This window comes from Mobula birostris, chromosome 13 (assembly GCF_030028105.1).
Source record: "Mobula birostris isolate sMobBir1 chromosome 13, sMobBir1.hap1, whole genome shotgun sequence".
NCBI classification, from domain to species: domain Eukaryota; kingdom Metazoa; phylum Chordata; class Chondrichthyes; order Myliobatiformes; family Myliobatidae; genus Mobula; species Mobula birostris.
This window is the reverse complement of record NC_092382.1, coordinates 2596115-2603120: the sequence shown is the minus strand read 5'-3', so window position 1 is coordinate 2603120 and position 7006 is coordinate 2596115. Positions and strand designations below refer to the sequence as shown.

Below are 7006 nucleotides of genomic sequence, written 5' to 3'. Positions count from 1 at the left end.
CTTCATATGACAGGCCATTCAATCCTGCACTCTTTTCCTTAAACCTGCTTTGAACTCTCTCCAGTGTCAGCACATCCTTTCTGAGATGAGGGGCCCAAAACTGCTGAGAATAATCCAAGAGCTTTATAAAGTCTCAACATTACATCCTCACTTTTATATTTTAGTCTCCTTGAACTGAATGTGAAAATCGTACTTGCTTTCCTCACCACAGACTCGACCCACAAATTATCCCTTAGTGAATCCTGCACAAGGACTCCCAACTCCATTTGCACTCAGATTTCTTTGTACATTCTCTCCATTTAGAAAATAGTCAACCCTTTCATTTCTTCTAGCAAAGTGTATAATCATGCAACTCCCAACACGGTATTCTATCATTCCTTTCCTTGCCCATTTTCCTCATCTTTCTGTACCCTCACTACTTCCCCAAAACAACCTGTCCTTCCACCTATCTTAACATCACCTGAAAACTTTGCAACAAAGCCAACAATTCCATCATCCAAATCATTGGCATGTAACATGAAAAAAATTGTTCACAACATAGACCCCTGTGGAACTCCACTAGAAACTGGTAGCCAGCCAGAAAAGGCTGTCTGTATTCCCACTCGTTTCCTCCTGCCAATCAGCCACTACATTTTCCTGTAATAACTCAGAGCTCGTTAAGGAGCCTCGTGTGTGGCACCTTGTCAAAGGCCTGAAAATCCAAGTACGTGACATCAACCAATTCTCCTTTGTCTACCCTGCTTATTATTTCTTCAAAGCATTCCAACAAATTTATCAGGAAAGATTTTCCCTTGAGGAAACAATGCTGACTCCGGCCTATTTTATGTTGTGCCTCCAAGTCCCCCGAACTCACATCCTGAACAATCGAATCCAACATCTTCCTAACCACTGGCCTATAGTTTCCTTTCTTCTGTCTTTTTCCCTTCTTGAGGAGTGGAGTAACATTTGCAATATTCCAGTCTTCCAGAACCATTCCTGAATTTAGTGATTCTTGAAGGATCATTACTAATGCCTCCACAATCTCTCCAGCCACCTCTTTCAGAACTCTGGGTGTAAACTATCTCATCCACGTGGCTTATCTGCCTTCAGATCTTCAGTTTCCAAAGAACCTTCTGTCTTGTTGTGATCCCTTCTGTGCAGGTCCCACCTTCCCTGGAAGAGAGCCATGGAACCAAAAATCTTATCCCCTCCCCTTCTCTCCCCCCTCCACATGCCTGATGTCATGCATGGGTTTGCTACACCAGTGTCTGACGTCACATCCACTTCCTTACGTCTGCGGGTTTGTTTCTCGCGGTTGTGCAGTTTAATCTTTCTTCCGTTCAGACAAGGGAGTGAGATCCAGATCCGTCAGGTCCTCTCATTGTGGGTGGGCATTTTTTATACATTGACTCCATTCCACTGTTACAAATTGCCGAAGTGCAGCCAATGTTTCGAGGTACATAGCCCTATTATTGCAAGGAGGAAGCCTTTTCTGTTTTTCTGGGCTTCTCAAACATTTGTACACTTCAGTGAAATCTCCCTCCAGAAGTTCCAGATGAGAAGCTCAGTCTGTCTAATATCTCCACACAATTAAAGTGGGGAATCGTTTATTATTGTCATGTACCGAGGGTCAATGAAAATCTTGTCTTGCATACCATCCTCTCAGTTCCACACATTACAACAGTAGATTATGATAAAATATTAATAGAGTGTAACAAAGTATTGTGGTTACAGAGAAAATCCACTGCAGGTAGACATGGTGCAAGGTCACATCGAGTTACATTATGAAGTCAAGAGTCTATCTTATAATGCTGAGGAATATTCAGTTTGCTTATAACAGCAGAATGGAAAATATCCCTAGGTCTGGGGGTATGTTTTCTGTTTTGTTGTTTTCATTTATCTTCGACCCGAGGGGTGGTTGAGAATGAAGAATGTCTGGTCTGGGGTTCTGGGAATGTTTAATTAGATTATTAGATTATGAAGACACACAGTCCTCTTTTATTGTCATTTAGTAATGCATGCATTAAGAAATGATACAATATTTCCTCCGGTGTGATATCACAAAACACAGGACAGACCAAGACTGAAAAAACTAACAAAACCACATAATTATAACATATAGTTACAACAGTGCACAATACCATATCTTGATGAAGAACAGTCCGTGGCTCAGTAAAAAGTTCAAAGTCTCTCGAGTGAGTGAGTGAGTCCGTGGAGGGGAGGCTTGTTTCCGTGATAGGCTCAGCTCTGTCCACAGTTCTCTGCTGTTTCCTGAAGTCAACAGAAGAGAGGAGCCGTACAAAGGTTTGAAGTATCCAGATGGGATACTTCTTATGGTGTGAACTTAAATTTGCCGGACCAATAACCACACCACAAACAGTTCTTTACTTTATCCTTTTCACCAGTTTATTTGTTTGAACTCAGCCGGTGAGAAGCTCGGAGCCAAGCGTCAGAGAGACAGAATTCCTCTCCCTCTGGCGGCTCGTGACGAACCTCTGTCTAACATGCAGAAATGTAACAATTTATAGAACTAGCGAAACAAAGGGGACTTTAGTTCAACTGGTATTCCCACCAAGTCTGTTGGAGCAAAACTTAATTTCTTAGATAAGAGAGTCCACTAAATCAGGGTTTTAATTACAAATGAATGTTCTGTCCAATCCTTATCAGTTATTCTCTTTTGTTAGACATAGGAGGGAACTTAGTTCAATTTGTGTCTCATGAGAACTCAACTCCAGATAACGTTCCCAAGAGACATCTGTGAGTCGTTAATCTAAACAAGCTGCAAGCAGATTCCTCAGTGAAGGACAAAACAGACATTTGCACACTATCCAGAACAGAGCACACATAATTTCACACTTAAATTTTAACCCGTTATTTACAAGAGTCCAAGAATCATTTCTTATGTCACCCAATCCCCTTAAAACTTCATCACCAGAGTATGGAAGCAGATGGATCTTCCTCTCTGACTGGAAGCCTGTGACTAGTTGTTTGTCAACTGTATCAGTAATCTGGATGATATGGTGGTTAACTGGATCAGCAATTTTGAAGGTGACACCAAGATTAGTGGTGTAGTGGACAGCGAGGAAGACTATCATGTCTTGCAGTGTGATCTGAACCAGCTGGAAAAATGGGTTGAGAAATGGAAAATGGAATTTAATGCAGACAAGTGTGAAGTGTTGCACTTTGGTGGGACCTACCAGGGTTGGTCTTACACAGTGACTGGTCGGGCACAGGGAAGTGTTGTAGAAGAAATGAATCTGAGAATGCAGGTCAATATTTCACTGAAAGTGGTGACTCAGTTCGATAGGGATGGAAAGAAAGATTTTGGCACTTCATAAACCAAATTACTGAGTACAGGAGATGGATGTTATGTTGACTTTGTACAAGACATTGGTGAGGCCTAATTTGGAGTGTTGTGTGCAGTTTTGGTCACCAACCTACAGGAAGATGTAAAAGAGGTTGAAAGAGTTCAGGGAAAATTCGCAAAGATGTTGCCAGGTCTGGAGGACTGGGGTTATAAGGAGAGATTGAACAGGACAGGACTTTATTCCTTGGAATGTAGAAGATTGAGGGGAAATTTGATGGAGGTGTGCCAAAATTATGAGGGTTATAGATGGGGTAAAAGCAAGCTGGCTTTTTCCACTGAGATGGGGTGGGACTACAACCAGAGGCCATGGGTTAAGGGTGAACGGTGAAACATTAAGGGGAACATGAGGGGAAACTTTTTCACACAGACGGTCATCCAGGTGTGGAATGAGCAGACAGTCCAACTGGTGCATGCAAGCTCAATTTCAACATGTAAGAGGTTTGTATAGGTACCTGGATGGTAGGGGTACAGGGGTAGACAGTTTAAATAGTTAAACTAGATGGGCCAAAGGGCCTGTTTCTGTGTTGTACTTTTCTATGACTTTGTGACAAGAACATGAAATAATACTAATATTCATTTAATTCCTTTTAACAGCTGTGCAGACCAACCATTCATCTGGGCAGAAGATGTTTTCATGGCTTTAAAACTGTGGCACTTTAAATTGACAGTAGATAAAAGAAAATCCCAGCTGTACCTCAACAAAGGGGAAACCCATTCATCTGCTCAGACAGTGGGAATGGATTCAGTCGGTCATCTCAACTGAAGGTACATCAGCAAGTTCACACTGGGACAAGGCCATTCACCTGTTCTGTGTGTGAGAAGGGATTCAGTCAGTCTTTCCACCTGTGGACAGACCAGTCAGTTCACATCGAGCAGAGGCTGGTCATCTGCTGAATTTGTGGGGAAGGATTCACTCGGTTATCTGACCTAATGGCTCACCAGCGAGTTCACACCGGGGATCGGCTGTTCACCTGCTCAGACTGTGGGAAGGGATTCACTGTGTCATCTCAGTTACTGAGACACCAGTCAGTTCATACCGGGGAGTGGCCATTCACCTGCTCAGACTGTGGGAAGGGATTCACTCAGTCGTGTAAACTGAAGGTACATCAGCGAGTTCACACGGGAGAGAGGCCATTCACCTGCTCAGACTGTGGGAAGGGATTTACTGTATCGTCTCAGTTACTGAGACACCAGTCAATTCACACTGGGGAGAGGCCATTCACCTGCTCAGACTGTGGGAAGGGATTTACTGTCTCATCTGCACTGAAGGTACATCAGTGATTTCACACTGGGGAGAGGCCGTTCACCTGAGAAAATGTTGATACTTTATAAGACACCACTTAGGCTCCACTTCGAGTATTTGGGACCCATATCTCAGAAAAGGTGTGTTGTCATTGGAGAGAGTACAGAGGATGTTCAAGAAGATGATTCCGGGAATGAAGGGGTTAAGATATGAGGAGTGTTTGCCAGCCTTGGTCCTGTACTCCTGCACTGACCTATGTTTAATAAACGCTGGCGGGGGGGGGGGTGTTAAATCTCACTGAAACCCACCAAATGTGGAAAGGTCTCGATGGGGTGGATGAGGAGAGGTCTTTTTGTATGGGGGGGTAGCCATAACAGAGAGCACAGCCTCAAAACTGAGAAGCAACCTTTTAGAGGATTTTATTTAGTCAGAGAGCAGTGAATCTGTGGAATTCTCTGACACAGACGGCAGTGGGAGCCAAGTCTGTGGGTATATTTAAGGCAGAAGCTAATAGTTTGCTGATTAGTCAGGGCATTATACGATATGCCGAGGAGACGGGTGCATGGGGTTGAGTGAGAACCGGGATCAGCCATGATAGAACGGCGGAGCAGACTTGATGGGGCTGAATGGCCTAATTCTGCTCCTATGTCTTATTGTCTTATACTGCCAGTGTCTTACACAGTGAAGATTGACACAAAACACTTATAATAACATATGGCCACTATTCCTTTGCTCTGTTACTAACTCGCCAGCATCATCTTCCAGCGTTATATCAACTCTTGCCTCTCTTTTACTCTTTATAAATCTGAACAACTTTTGATGCTTGATATTATTGGCTCACTTACCTTAATTTTTCATCTTGTATCTCCTGTGTGTTTTCTTTTAGTTGTCTCCTGTTGGTTATGTAAAAGCTTTCCAATCCTCTAACTTCCCATTAATTTCTTGTTATATTATATGACCCCGCTTTTGGTTTTATCAAAAACAGGAGAAAATCTGTGGATGCTGGAAATCCAAGCAACACATACACAAAATGCTGGAGGAACCTAGGAGGCCAGGCAGCATATATGGGAAATAGTAAACAGTCAACGTTTCAGGCTGAGACCCTTCATCAGGACTGGGGGGAAAAGAATGATGAGACATCAGAGGAAGAAGAGTGGGGGTGAAAAGCGTGGAGGAAGTGGCAGGTGATAGGTGAAACTGGGAGAGGGGGACTAGTGAAGGAAAAAACTTCTTAGGATATAATTTCCTTAATGATTCTCGAAAGATCATTGCTAATGCCTCCACATCTCTTCAGCCACCTCTTTCAGATCCCTGGGGTGTACACCATCTGGTCCAGGTGACCTATTTACCTCCAGACCATCTCTGTTTCCCAAGAACCTTCTCCTGAGTAACGTAACTTTACGCATTCTGACCACTGATATCTGGGAATTCCATATTCTTGTCAGGGTCTTTGACGGATAAGAGTGAGTTTATTCAGTTATTCAACTTATTCGGTTGATCTGCCATCATCTTGCATCCCACCCCATTACTTCCTCTCCAGCATCATTTTTCAGTGGCCCGATATCCACTTCCGCCTCTCTTTTACATGTTTATATGTACCTGAACAAACATTTGGTATCCTCTTTAATATTACTGGCTAGCTCACCTATGTATTCCATCTTTTCCTTCATAATTACTTCAGTTGCGTTCTGGTTTTTAAAAGCTTCTGAATCCTCTAGCTTCCTAGTAGTTTTTGCTCCATGTCCTCTCTTTGTTTTTTTATGTTGTCTTTCATTTCTCTTGTCAGTCACGGTTTTGTCACCTTACATTTAGAATACTACTTCCTCTTTGTAATGAGATTGATAAGTTTGTGGCCAAAAGTAGCATGAGTCAATTTTAGAGAACCTAGCACATTTATTTTTTCAACATCGTCCACTCCTGCATTTACACACTTAGTCCAGTGGTCGTGGAGCAAACGGATCTTGGACCTCCAGAAAGTGTCCACAGCAGGGGTGATTGATAAGTTTGTGGCCTAAGGTAGAAGGAGATGAGTTATACAGCTCTCCTTACAGGCACATGCAGGTCAACTCTTTGAGTGATTATGCAGAAAGTTTGAAGTTAATAACTCATCTCCTTCTACCTTAGGCTATGAACTTCTGAATCACCCCTGATGAGAACTACACACAAATTGCTGGAAGAGCACGGCATGTGAGACAGCATCTATGGATGGGAATCAACATTTCGGGCCAAGACGCTTCATCGGGACTCTTGGTACCCACGTATCTGGAATATCAACAAGCAAAGACAATAAAAAGTAGTGCAAAGTAAGGAAAACCTTTGACAAAATTTAGTTGAAGGCTTAAACAAGAACCTGCCAAACAGAGCTCAATAGTTAACAAATACAACAAAGGTAATAAACACTTCCATCAATACCGACA

At 42.7% G+C, this 7006-nt stretch overlaps 1 long non-coding RNA gene across 1 annotated transcript; it reads left to right on the top strand.

The window, feature by feature from the left end:
* Nucleotides 1-3945: 3945 nt before the first annotated feature.
* LOC140208232 (uncharacterized) lies at nt 3946-7006 on the top strand. Its single transcript, XR_011888701.1, has 2 exons — nt 3946-4111; nt 6714-7006. It is a non-coding gene; the product is annotated as an uncharacterized lncRNA (long non-coding RNA).